Source organism: Pristiophorus japonicus, chromosome 2, assembly GCF_044704955.1.
Source record: "Pristiophorus japonicus isolate sPriJap1 chromosome 2, sPriJap1.hap1, whole genome shotgun sequence".
NCBI lineage: Eukaryota > Metazoa > Chordata > Chondrichthyes > Pristiophoridae > Pristiophorus > Pristiophorus japonicus.
Genome location: NC_091978.1, coordinates 28,306,178 through 28,321,016, shown reverse-complemented (window position 1 = coordinate 28,321,016; position 14,839 = coordinate 28,306,178).

The following is a 14,839-nucleotide window of genomic DNA, read 5'->3' as shown; positions in this document are numbered from 1 at the left end:
CTCTCTCCTCTCTCCAGAACCCACCGTGTATACATTGTGGATTAACCTGCTGGCCGAACTGCTACAGTCCCCCTGGGCAGTGGCAGAGCGCTCCCTAGATCCACCTACATGTCTAACCGATTCGACATCTAGACCCGCAAACAAAAGCGTCCGACTGCATCCTTAACTTGTTCTGCGCAAGATCGGAAACTCCCGGTGAGTCGGTACATTTCAGCTAGAGTGTTGATTCATGCTGTGGTATAGCTACAAGGGTTGCGTGCTGCCCTTTGGTGCCTAACCTCATTCATTCTTCACCTGCGAGCCTGCACCTTGAAACATAGAAAATAGGTGCAGGAGTAGGCCATTCGGCTGAACATTCAACTTCAGTACCTCATTCCTGCTTTCTCGCCATACCCCTTGATCCCCCTGGGTGCCCCTGAAACTCTCTCACGGACTCCTCGGGGGCCGTGGACCCCTGGTTGAGAACCACATGGCCTTCGAGAACTTCAGGAGGTGGGACTGGGAAGAGAAGCTGTTGATAGAGATGCTCCGGCTGAGAGTGTCAGCAGCCTTACTCTACCAAGGAGGGTATCAGAGGGAGACCTGATTGTTCACTCCCAATGTTAGCCTCCAGCCAAGGATTTCAACCTCCCAGGAATGTCCTGGGGCCGCCAGGGATAAATCAGTAATCTGGACACTGCAGTGAGCAATTTGGGAGAAAAATTGTGTTTTTCCCATTTTTAAATTGTACATTTTTCTTTACTAGTTATGAAAATATTGGAGATGGGGGAAAAGAGGCTGTTTGACTGACAGTCAAGCATAGAACCGGAAATGGCTGATGTGCCAGGAACAGTCGGTGAGGGAGTTGGGGGTTGCGGGGGAAGAGGGAGACTGGGGGGGTCGGGTGATTGGGGCTGAGGTGGAGGGAAAGAGGGAGTGGGATGGGCGTGGACAGCAGTATTATCTGAAGTGCCAGGATGGTAACATGGTGAGTGGGAGCGGCGCTGAGAGAATTTTTATATGTGTTGTGTTACAGGGGGTTCGTGGAACACGGGAGGGGGGGACCTCAGAAGCAAAAAGGTTGAGAACCCCTCCCCTCTCCTTGGTCCACTCCCCTCTTCTTCCACTGTAAGTGGCCCCTTGGGGACATCATCTGAAGACATGGGAACAGCTTCCACATAAATGCTGACGACTCCGAGCTCTACCTCTCCACCAGCTCGCTCCATCCCTTCATCACCTCTGTGTTGTCGGACCGCTTGTCAGACATGGATGAGCCATAATTTCCTCCAGTTAAATATTGGGAAGACCAAAGCCATGGGTCTTCGGCACCCACCGCACATTCCATACGCTTGCCACCAACTCTGCCCCCCCCCCCCCTCCTCAAGGGTTAGCTGTTAGTAACAAGGATAAGCAGGGAGAGATGAGTGTGAGGACCACTTTGTCGTACAGCATGTGTATAGTAAGAGATTTCAGCGGGAAGAGATAAAAGGGGGTAAGACGGCTACATTCCCCACGGATCGCCCCCTTCAGCCTCCTCAGTCCTAATGCTCCTGACCCGCCCCGACCACAATATTCATGGTGGCCTCTTCCAGTGGTTGAATGGTCTCCTTCTTCCCACTCATTCCTGCTCCCTGTTGTAGTGCATTAACTTGTCATCTCTTCTTCTTCTTGAGCCGTTCCCCCGGAGTCGAGGGTGACTTGCTTCCACACTAAAATAAGTTCTAAGGTGACTGATGTGGCCAAGGCAGGATCTACAGTCCCTGCTACAGGTGGGACAGATGGTGCTTGAAGGGACGGGTGGGTGGGGTGCTTGGTTTGTCTTACTCTCCTTCCGCTGTTCGTACTTGGCTTTCGCATGCTCCCGGCAAAGACGCTCAAAGTGTTCGGTGCCTTCTCGGATGCTCCTTCACCAGTGTGAATGGTGAGGGCCAGGGATTCCCAAGAGTCAGTGGAGATGTTACATTTTTTCAAGGAGGCTTTTAAGGGTGTCCTTGAACCGTTTTCTCTGCCCTCCTGGGACTCACCTGCCATATCGGAGCTCGGAGAAGAGTGCTTGTTTTGGGAATCTAGTATCGGGCTTGTGGACATGCCCGATACTTGTTTTGATGGAAGGACAAAGGGAGTGCGTTAGTATGCAGGTTGGTGAAATGTTGTGTAGATGCAGATGACGCATGCCTCTGCGTGCACACAGAGGCTGAACTCCAGGACATAGTTGACGTATTTACTGAGGCATACGAAAGCATGGGCCTTCCGCTAAACATCCGTAAGACAAAGGTCCTCCACCAGCCTGTCCTCACCACAGAGCACTGCGCCCCAGTCATCAAGATCCATGGCGCGTCCTTGGACAACGTGGACTACTTCCCTTATCTCAGGAACCTCCTATCAACAAGAGCAGGCATTGACGACAAGATCCAACACCGCCTCCAGTGCAGTCTTCGGCCGCCTGAGGAAAAGAGTGTTTGAAGACCAGGCCCTCAAAACTCTCACCAAGCTCATAGTCTACAGGACTGTAGTAATACCCGCCCTCCTGTATAGCTCAGAGACATGGACCATGTACAGTAGGAACCTCAAGTCACTGGAGAAATACCACCAACGATGTCTCCGCATGATCCTACAAATCCCCTGGGAGGACAGGCACACCAACATTAGCGTTTTTGACCAGGCCAACATCCCCAGCATTGAACACACTTGATCAGTGCCACTGGGCAGGCCACATTGTTCACATGCCAGACACAAGACTCCCAAAGCAAGCGCTCTACTCGGAACTACTTCACAGCAAAATGAGCCAAAGGTGGGCAGCGGAAACGTTACAAGGACACACTCAAAGCCTTCCTGATAAAGTGCAACATCCCCACTGACACCTGGGAGTCCTTGGCCAAAGATGGCCCTAAGTGGAGGTAGTGCATCCGGGAGGGCGCTGAGCATTTCGAGTCTCAATGCCGAGAGCATGCAGAAATCAAGCGCAGGCAGCAGAAAGAGCGTGTGGCAAACCTGTCCCAGCCACCCCTTCCCTCGACAACTATCTGCCCCATCTGTGACAGGGACCGTGGTTCTCATATTGGACTGAACAGCCACCTAAGGACTCATGTTAAGAGTGAACGCAAGTCTTCCTCAAGTCTGAGGGACTGCCTATGATGATGAGATGCGGCTGTCGGGGTAGAGGAGTGTTGCTGGTACATGAGGCAGGGCACAGGCGTGAGGTAGTAAGGGGCGAGGGAAGCAATCATAAGGACAGGAGCTGGTTCAAAGTGTGCCAACAGCACAGAAGGAGCTTGAGAGAAGTGTGGTACTGTAATTGGAGGAGAGTGGTGAGAAGCGGGGCAGGTAAGGCTTGTGAGTGCTGGGGATACTGGTGGTGCGCGACTAAGAAAGAAAAAGTAAACAAAAGACTTACATTTATATAGCGCCTTAAATATTGGCCAGGAAACCAGGGACACTGTGCTCTTCTTCGATATACTGCCATGGGATCTTTTACGTCCACCTGAAAGGCCAGACTGGGCCTTTAACATCTCATCCAAAAGATGGCACCTCCGACAGTGTAGCATGCCCTCAGTACTGCACTGGAGTGCTGTGAGTAGGAGTCATACCTTAGCAGCTCGAGTGAGATCATTGTATTTCTTCTTCCATTGTTGCCAGGTCCTGGGATCAATGCTGCTGGCATTCACCTGCTCTGACCCCTGTTGCCGGACAACTTACCCGGGCACCATTTCTGCCATCAGGTGGAAATGGCAGCTTCCTCCTCCTGGCAACTACCTGCGCCAATTGTTTCCAGCACAGTGTTGCAGAATCAGGGTGTTATTCATACAACTCCTCCAATTGCCAAATTTTCACTGTCTAAAGGTAAATCAGCTCACAGCAGTCAAAGTGCACCTGCCCTTTAAATGAGGCATGTTGATCTTAAATATTCTCACTGTTGTGGGGAAAAAACACCGCTTGAAGTCCACGATACTTATAGTCCACGATATGAGAATTCTTTAATGCAAGCTTGCATGGGAGAGCGTCCCGCATCCCGAAGTGAAGTCCCAAAGTCTCTCAAGTTTACAGTATTTGTGGCAGTGTATTTATACACAATCAAGCGGAAACAAAATTCGACAGTTGACAAGCTAACGTGATCAACGACCGAGCACCTGTCAATTGTTAATCACGTCAGCTCTCAGCAGATAAATTCTGTTATGTCAACTGTCTTATGTTTGCCCATTGCCTCTGTAACAAGGTTTCATCTTTAGCCACTGTCTCTGTAACAAGGTATCATGAAATGCCTTTATACAAACTGTTACATATTAACTGCTGACACTGTACTCCTGTCTGTTTTGGCCAAGCTTCCCATCAGGCTACATAGCTACAGTGTTTCAAAACAACATTCACATTAACCCCGTGCTTCCCACATCAATCCCTCCTGTTGACTGTGGTCAGGAATCCTTTCCCTGCCCAACAGCTACACCCAGATGTTCTACCGATGGTTTCATAGCCAGGCATCCTCTGGACAGCCTGACTATTGAACCTCTTACTCGGTACCCGCCCTCCTGTATGGCTCAGAGACATGGACCATATACAGTAGACACCTCAAGTTGCTGGAGAAATACCACCACGATGTCTCCGCAAGATCCTGCAAATTCCCTGGGAGGACAGATGCACCAACGTTAGTGTCTTCGACCAGGCCAACATCCCCAGCATTGAAGCACTGACCACACTCGATCAGCTCCGCTGGGCAGGCCCCATCGTTCGCATGCCTGGCACAAGACTCCCAAAGCAAGCGCTCTACTCGGAACTCCTTCACGGCAAATGAACCAAAGGTGGGCAGAGGAAACGTCATAAGGACACCTTCAAAGCTTCCCTGATAAAGGGCAACACCCTACTGACACCTGGGAGCCCCTGGCCAAACATAGAAACATAGAAAATAGGTGCAGGAATAGGCCATTCGGCCCTTCGAGCCTGCACCACCATTCAATATGATCATGGCTGATCATGCAACTTCAGTATCCCATTCCTGCTTTATCTCCACATCCCTTGATCCCTTTAGCTGTAAGGGCCACATTTAACTCAATTTTGAATATATCTAACGACTGGCCTCAACAACTTTGTGGTAGAGAATTCCACAGATTTACAATTCTCTGAATGAAGAAGTTTCTCCTCATCTCGGTCCTAAATGGCTTACCCCTTATTCTTAGACTGTGACCCCTGGTTCTGGACTTCCCCAAAATCGGGAGCATTCTTCCTGCATCTAACCTTTCCAATCCCATCAGAATTTTCTATGTTTCTATGAGATCCCCTCTCATTCTTCTAAATTCCAGTGAATATAAGCCTAGTCAATCCAGTCTTTCTTCATATGTCAATCCTGCCATCCCAGGAATCAGTCTGGTGAACCTTTGCTGCACTCCCTCAATAGCAAGAATTATGTACACAATATTCAAGGTGTGGCCTCACCAATGCCCTGTACAACTGCAGCAAGACCTCTCTGCTCCTATACGCAAATTCTCTCACTATGAAGGCCAACATGCGATTTGCCTTCTTCACCGCCGACTGTAACTGCATGCCAACTTTCAATGAATGATGTACCATGACACCCAGGTCTCGTTGCACCGCACCATTTTGTAATCTGTCACCATTCAGATAATATTCTGCCTCCCTGTGATTTTCCCACCAAGTGGATAACCTCACATTTATCCACATTATACTGCATATGCCATGCATTTGCCCACTCCTGTCCAAGTCACCCTGCAGCCTCTTAGCATCCTCCTCACAGCTCACACTGCCACCCAGCTTAGTGTCATCTGAAAACTTGGAGATATTACATTCAATTCCTTCGTCCAAAGACCGCCCTGAGTGGAGGAAGTGCATCCGGGAGGGCGCTGAGCACCTCGAGTCTCATTGTCGAGAGCATGCAGAAATCAAGCGCAGGCAGCGGAAAGAGCTTGCGGCAAACTAGTCCCACCCACCCTTTCCCTCAATGACTATCTATCGCGCCTGTGACGGGGACTGTGGTTCTCGTATTGGACTGTTCAGTCACCTTTGAACTTATTTTTAGAATGGAAGCAAGTCTTCCTCGATTCCGAAGGACTGTCTATGATGAATGACCTGACTATGGCAGTCGAGAGGCGGGTGTGCGTGGTGTCGGGAGGCCTATAAAGGCCCAGTGGCAGCGAGAGGTGGCGGCAGTCCAAGAGGCGGGAGTTCGTGATGTCGGGAGGCCTATAAAGGCCAGCTGGTGCAGCTGCAGCGGGGTGAGAAGGCAAAAAAGTAGAAAGAAATTGAAAGGTGACGTCACAGCCAAGGGGGTAAGTGATTGGCTGGTGATTGGTAAGGAGCTTTTCTTTTTTCTTTTCTATATCAGTAACTAACCTTTAGCCTTGTTTTTGCCACATTAAGTTTATTTAAGGGTTAAGTCAATGGCAGCACAGCTCGGACACGTGTTATGCTCCTCCTGTACTATGTGGGAAGCCAGGGACGCTTCCGGTGTGTGGGAAGTGCATCCGCCTGCAGCTCCTGACGGACCGTATTGTGAAACTGGAGCTGTGGGTGGATTTACTCTGGAGCATCCACGATGCTGAGAATGACGTGAATAGCATGTTTAGTGAGTTGGTCTTAGCGCAGGAGAAGGATACACAGCCAGATAGGGAATGGAAGACCAACAGGAAGAGCAGTGCAAGGAAGGTAGTGCAGGGGTCCCCTGCGGTCATCCCCTTGCAAAACAGATACACCGCTTTGGGTACTGTTGAGGGGGTTGACTCATCAGTGGAGAGAAGCAGCAGCCAAGTCCATAGCACCATGGGTGGCTCTGCTGCACAGGAGGGCAGGAAAAAGAGTGGGAGAGCAATAGTGATAGGGGATTCAATTGTAAGGGGAATAGATAGGCTTTTCTACAGCCGCAACTGAGACTCCAGGATGGTATGTTGCCTCCCTGGTGCAAGGGTCAAGGATGTCTTGGAGCTGGTGCAGGACATTCTGAAAAGGGAGGGTGAACAGCCAGTTGTCATGCTGCATATAGGTACCAACGATATAGGTAAAAAATGAGGTGAGGTCCTACAAGACAAATTTAGTGAGCTAGGAGTTAAATTAAAAAGCAGGACCTCAAAGGTAGTAAGCTCAGGATTGCTACCAGTGCCACGTGCTAGTCAAAGTAGCAATCGCAGGATAGCTCAGATGAATACGTGGCTTGAGCAGTGGTACAGAAGGGAAGGATTAAAATTCCTGGGGCATTGGAACTGATTCTGGGGGAGGTGGGATCAGTACAAACCGGACGGTCTGCACCTGGGCAGGACCGGAACCAATGCCCTCGGAGGAGTGTTTGCTAGTGCTGTTGGGGAGGAGTTAAACTAATATGGCAGGGGGATGGGAACCCATGCAGGGAGACAGACGAAATAAAATGGAGACAGAAGCAAAAGCTAGAAAGGAGAATAGTAAAAGTGGAGGGCAGAGAAACCCAAGGCAAAAAACAAAAAGGGCCACTTTACAGCAAAATTCTAAAGGGTCAAAGTGTGTTAAAAGACAAGGCTGAAGGCTCTGTGCATCAATGCGAGGAGTATTCGCAATAAGGTGGATGAATTAACTGCGCAGATAGCAGTTAACGGATACGATGTTATTGGCATCATGGAGACATGGCTCCAGGGTGACCAAGGCTGGGAACTCAACATACAAGGGTATTCAGCATTTAGGAAGGACAGGCAGAAAGGAAAAGGAAGCGGGGTGGCGTTGCTGGTTAAAGAGGAAATTGTAAGGAAGGACATTAGCTTGGATGAGGTGGAATCAGTATGGGTGGAGCTACAGAATACCAAAGGGCAGGAAACTCTAGTGGGAGTTGTATACAGGCCACAAAATAGTAGTTGTGAGGTTGGGGACAGCATCAAACAAGAAATAAGGGGCGTGTGCAATAAAGATACAGCAGTAATCATGGGCGACTTTAATCTACATATTGATTGGGCTAACCTAACTGGCAGCAATGGGGTGGAGGAGGATTTCCTGGAGTGTATTAGGGATGGTTTTCGAGACCAATATGTCGAGGAACCAACCAGAGAGCTGGCCATCCTAGACTGGGTGATGTGTAATGAGAAGGGACTAATTAGCAATCTTGTTATGCGAGGCCCCTTGGGGAAGAGTGACCATAATATGGTAGAATTCCTGATTAAGATGAAGAGTGACAAAGTTAATTCAGAAACTAGGGTCCTGAACTTCAGGAAAGGTAACTTGGATGCTATGAGGCGCGAATTGGCTCGATTAGACTGGCAAATGATACTTAAAGGGTTGACGGTGTATAGGCAATGGCAAACCTTTAAAGATCATATGGACGAACTTCAACAATTGTACATCCCTATCTGGAGTAAAAATAAAATGGGGAAGGTGGCTCAACCGTGGCTAACAAAGGAAATTAAGGATAGTATTAATTCCAAAGAAGAGGCATACAAATTAGCTAAAAAAAGCAGCAAACCGGAGGACTGGGAGAATTTTAGAATTCAGCAGAGGAAGACAAAGGGTTTAATTAAGAGGGGGCAAATAGAGTATGAGAGGAAGCTTGCCGGAAACATAAAAACTGACTGCAAAAGCTTCTATAGATATGTGAAGAGAAAAAGATTAGTGAAGACAGATGTAGGTCCCTTGAAGTTGGATGGGGAACAAAGAAATGGCAGACCAATTGAACATGTACTTTGGTTCTGTCTTCACAAAGGAAGACACAAAAACCTTCCGGATATACTAGGGGACCGAGGGTCTAGTGAGAAGAAGGAACTGAAGGATATCCTTATTAGGCGGGAAATTGTGTCGGGAAATTGATGGATTGAAGCCCGATAAATCCCCAGGGCCTGATAGTCTACATCCCAGAGTACTTAAGGAAGTGGCCCTAGAAATAGTGGATGCATTGGTGATCATTTTCCAACAGTCTATCGAATCTGGATCAGTTCCTATGGACTGGAGGGTTGCTAATGTAACACCACTTTTTTAAAAAGGAGGGAGAGAGAAAAAGGGTAATTATAGACCAGTTAGCCTGACATCGGTGGTGGGGAAAATGTTGGGATCAATCATTCGGGATGAAATAGCATCGCATTTGGAGAGCAGTGATAGGATTGGTCCAAGTCAGCATGGATTTATGAAAGGGAAATCATGCTTGACAAATCTTCTGGAATTTTTTGAGGATGTAACTAGTCGAGTGGACAAGGGAGAACCAGTGGATGTGGTGTATTTGGACTTTCAAAAGGCTTTTGACAAGGTCCCACACAGGAGATTGGTGTGCAAAATCAAAGCACATGGTATTGGGGGTAATGTACTGATGTGGATAGAGAACTGGTTGGCAGACAGGAAGTAGAGAGTCGAGATTAACGGGTCCTTTTCAGAATGGCAGGCAGTGGCTAAAGACGTGCCGCAGGGCTCAGTGCTGGGACCCCAGCTCTTTACAATATATATTAATGATTTAGATGACACTAAACTGCGTGGCGGTGTGAGCTGTAAGGAGGATGCTAAGAGGCTGCAGGGTGACTTGGACAGGTTAGGCGAATGGGCAAATATATGGCAGATGCAGTATAATGTGGATAAATGTGAGGTTATCCACTTTGAGGGCAAAAACAGGAAGGCAGAATATTATCTGAATGGCGGCAGATTAGGAAAAGGGGAGGTGCAGCGAGACCTGGGTGTCATGGTTCATCAGTCATTGAAAGTTGGCATGCAGGTACAGCAGGTGGTGGAGAAGGCAGATGGTATGTTGGCCTTCATGGGTTTTGACTATAGGAGCAGGGAAGTCTTGCTGCAGTTGTACAGCGCCTTGGTGAAGCCCCACCTTGAATATTGTGTTCAGTTTTGATCTCCTAATCTGAGGAAGGATGTTCTTGCTATTGAGGGAGTGCAGCGAAGATTCACCAGACTGATTTCAGGGATGGCTGGACTGACATATGAGGAGAGACTAGATCGACTGGGCCTGTATTCACTGGCGTTTAAAAGGATGAGAGGGGATCTCATAGAAACATATAAGATTCTGACTGGAATGGACAGACTAGATGCGGGAAGAATGTTCCCGATGTTGGGGAAGTCCAGAACCAGGGGACACAGTCTTAGGATAAGGGCAGGCCATTTAGGACTGAGATGAGGAGAAACTTCTTCACTCAGAGAGTTGTTAACCTGTGGAATTCCCTGCCGCAGAAAGTTATTGATGCCAGTTCATTGGATATATTCAAGAGGGAGTTAGATATGGCCCCTACGGCTAAAGGGATCAAAGGGTATGGAGAGAAAGCAGGAAAGGGGTACTGAAGGAATGATCAGCCATGATCTTATTAAATGGTGGTGCAGGCTCGAAGGACCGAATGGCCTACTCCTGCACCTATTTTCTATGTTTCTATGTTTCTATGCCTGGGTATAAATGACTATTGCATATTCCCTGATCAATGCGCCAACCATCTTGAATTGCTCTAAATACTTTGATGAGGGCCTGGTTTGAGATGTGTGCTTTCACCTTCTTCCCTTACTCAAGATATTGCTTTAGCCAACCTTTTGCCTTTCCTTCGCGGGCCCGTCCACCGATGTCATGAAGGAGATATACAACAATCGATAGTTGAATCGCCACTAAAACATGCAATATTATGCGTATCCACGGATGGATCTGATTGTTCAGTCCCCAGTCCCATAAGTCATTCCACCAAGTGGTGACCTTAATTTCCTCTAGTTCCTTTTTTATGTCCTTGCTCTGTTGCTGGAGCGTGTAGAACATCTTCTGGGATTCAGTGATCTTTTCCCGTGGTTCCACCATGTGTTCCGGCAGTGGGAGCATTTCTTACCCAAATTTGTTGCTGCAGTTTGGTAGTTCCTTCTTGATGCCTTCGGACTCCTGGATTAAAGTGGACTCCCGCCTGTGTATATCAATCAGTTCTTCTCGTCCAACCCTCACTGGTACCTCTGGGGTGGAACAGAACACCGGGCTGGGGATCTCACAGATCTTGTCTGCATACTCAAAAGCTTTGTGGTTAGTGGTTACACAGTACTCTCCTTTGTTGACATAAGCAGCCTGTGTTGGTGTTAAACGGGCTCCAGTGGCCTCCATAGTACAGTTTATCCCTTTCTTTGATACGTTAAATGCACAGGCCGCAATTGGGTCAAAACTCATTTTATGAGGGCAAATTGTTATTCCCTGACAGGTGACACAACCTTTCAACTTGGTTTCCACTAAACTATCTACATATGTTACTGCATAGAGTAATGTCTCATGGTACGTTATATATGTATTTCCCTTAATGATTCCGATGTTTTGGACTCGATATACCTCTCGAAGCCCTGTTCCCGGTAAAATCACTGGTATTGCAAGTATCAGACCCAGCCAACTGCCACTGTTCACTTTACATTCCCCTGAGTTGGCACCCTGGGATAGTCTCTCCTTGACGGGATAGAGTTGCTAATCCATAAGGGTAACTCACCTTCCTTTATCTGGGCTAAATTTTCCCTGGTCTGTTCCACCACTCAATTTCCAAATGTGCTACAGACATCATTCCTTGCAGCATTCTCGGAAGCTTTATGGTCCTCCTTAATCATTTTATGCATGGTTTGGGCATGTGCCTCAAGGACAGTAGCCACGTCCTGAAACAGACCGGTAAGGACCTGATCCTCAGTCAATTGAGGGTCCTGGTTCTGATTCCGCTCCCTTAGAATTTGTTTAATTCTGGAGCCCAGATCTGTAATTTTACTGTCCAGGGTTGCTAAATCAATCGTATTAACTATTGAGATTCCAGTGTTAAATATGGCCGCCACATTATTAAGAGCATCTCCTGTGTCGTCTTTTGTGGCATTGGCCCGGGGCACAGCCGTTCCCTTTAACCTCTTGTTTCAGCACTTGTCTGGTTAGTTTTTGATAAAGCTTCTGGGTTTTATTTGAGCACCACCGGGGAAGACCTATGTCTGTCAAGTCTAGTACCACGGGTACCAACTCATGGTGTACATTATCATACATTATATTTCCTGTCGGGACCAAAACCAATCCATTCTTTGGTCCCAGTGTTTGCTTTGGATATCTACCCTGGAATACCAGGAGGAGGATCCCCAGTGCTTCTAGGACCATGTTCAGTCGCTGCATCCTTTATCTGCAACAAAATAATGAAGACATTGGCTGGTGGCCCTCCTGTTGGCTGAAACAGATTTTGATTCAATTTCAAATGGTTTTACCTGTGACCAATGTTTCAAACGTCCCCCTCCTCTCATGTCGAAGCATACACATGTATTGCTAGACATGAGAATCTTAAATGGACCCTTCCAATGATGTATCCATGGCCCCACAACTCTCCTCTTCTTCTGCTACTGATTCACACTTATGCTCTGTCCCTTTGGTCATAACTCCAGTTGCAGGGTTCACCCCATAATCTTGAATAATTTGAATGGATTTATCTTTAGGAATAAGCACTGCTTCCCAGGTTGCCCTCAACAGTCCCACTGAAAAATGTTGGGTGTATATAATCTGGTCTGTCTGACCTTCGCGACTGGCTCACTGACGCAAACTGCCCAGGCGGCACAATATATGGCCGTGACGCATTGGGGCAGTCCGGCTGCTACCGGTGATTGGCGGGTGGAGTAATAGGCTACTGGTTGTTTCCTATCTCCATGTTCTTGTACCAATATAGCATTGTAAAAATCTCCTTCATTATCACAGTAGCAGTGGAACGGTTTACTCATATCGGGCAACCCCAAAGCTAGGGCACTGGTCAGGGCTTGTTTAACTTGCATTTACGCCAAGTCCTGTTCTGGTCTCCATTAATGAGATGCTGAATGGGGGCTACTAAGGACATGAACCCTGGGATAAAATTCCAGCAATAGTTAAAAAGTTCTAAAACTTGCCTGACTCCCCTTACATTAATTGTCTGGGCCCTTCTTTGATTATTGTTTGTCAGTCATCGGACACAGCCCTATGCTCCTGTTGGATGGTATATCCCAGGTATACCATGAAGCCTGACCTATCTGTGCCTTTTTGGGGTTTACTCACAGTCCTGATCAATGTTTCTTGTTCCCCATGGTATTTGGACAGATAACCTTCCTCTGCCTTGTGTCTATAAGGGTGCACACCTCTTCTAATATATCCATCCCTAAAATAGTTCCTTCATTATTGGGACACGGTTTGGATCTCCCATTTAGTACTGCAGCACATTTGACGTCTACCCTTTTTACTTTAGTTATTTTTTCGTTTAGTTCTTTGTTTTTTTTTCTTAATTGTTTTATTCTTATTTCTTTTTCCTTGTTTTCCTTTGTCATTATTTCCTGACATTTTTCCCCCTCGCTACACATTCTTGAATGTGTGTGACAGAGTATTACAATTGCTTTATCTTCCTCATGCTTACTTTCCTTATTCCACCATTCCGTCTGGCACTCCGGACTTCCCTCTGAACACCATCCTCCTTTCTCCACCTTTCCCTTAATCTTAGCACGCTTTCTCAACAGATATTTTGTTATCCGACCCTGAAGTATCGGTCATTTTGTTACCTAACTCCAGTACCGATTACTCACAAGTCTACGTCTAAACTTGTCGTCGACACTTTTAAGTCTTGTCACGTTACTTCTTTCGCTAAGATCCTGTGACTCTCGTAACCCTTTAACGCAGTGCTGCCTTCTCGAATGTGGTCACCATGACTTCGTATTGTTTGAAAATCCCTGTTGGCCCGGTAAAACCATAGAGGATATCAACAGACCTAACTATGGGTAGTATATTAATTTTACTTATCCTCTTTTCTGTCGGTCTCCCAGAGTTTCGATCTACAGACCTTCAGCGGATCCTGCTGACTGTGCCAATTGTTGTGGGAAAAATCACCACTCGAAGTCTCCTATAATCCATGATATGAGAATTTAGGGTTAATGGACTCAAGTCCACTTCCCCGCTTGCTCCCCATAACCCTTGACTCCCTTATCGCTCAAAAGTATGTCTATCTCCACCTTAAATATATTCACTGACCCAGCCTCCACAGCTCTCTGGGGTAGAGAATGCCAAAGATTCATGACCCTCTGAGAGAAGAAATTCCTCTCCATTTCTGTTTTAAATGGGCGACCCCCTTATTCTGAAACTATGCCCCCTAGTTCTAGATTTCCCCAAAAGGGGAAACATCCTCTCTGCATCTACTCTGTCAAGTCCCCTCAGAATTTTATCTGTTTCAATAAGATCACCTTTCAATAAGAGCTTACGTGATCAACAACCGAGCAACTGCCAATTGTTAATCACGTAAGCTCTCAGCAGATGTATTCTGTTATGTCAACTGTCATACGTTTGCCCAGTGCCTCTGGAGCATGGTTTCATCTTTACCCACTACCTCTGTAACAAGATATCATGAAACGTCTTTATACCAATTGTTACGTTTTAACTGCTGACATAATGGGCCCAAGTTTCGGGCCGCGCCTAGAACAACGCAGCCCCGACCTGGACGCCCGTTTTTCGCGCCACAAAGTGCGCCTAAAAAAAACTTACCTATTCTCCGGCTCACTGTAGGCCCTCTGGAGCTGGGCACGGTGCAGCACGAGCTGGGGGGGCCGAGCCAGGTTCCTGCGCTGAAAAAAATGCCGGGACCTCTGCACATGCGCGCTACAGTGGGCGCGCATGTGCAGTAGCTCCAGGCGCCCAAAACTGTGTGGGAGGGGCCCAAAGCACGCAGCCCCTAGCCCTAGCCGAATGGCCTCACTGGGGCTGCGTTGATAAGGCTCCTCCCACGCCCAGCTCCTGCTTCCTTCGGACCGGACCCGACCCGACTTGACTCCCGCTCCCACCACCCCCCCCACCGGACCGCCCCCCCCCTCCCCCCCGACCCGACCTCCGCTTCCCCCGCTCCCGACCTTCCCCTCCCCCCGACCTCCACTCCCGACCACCCCCCCAACCGACCTCCGCTCCTGACCGATCTCCGCCCCACCCGACCGATCTCCGCCCCCC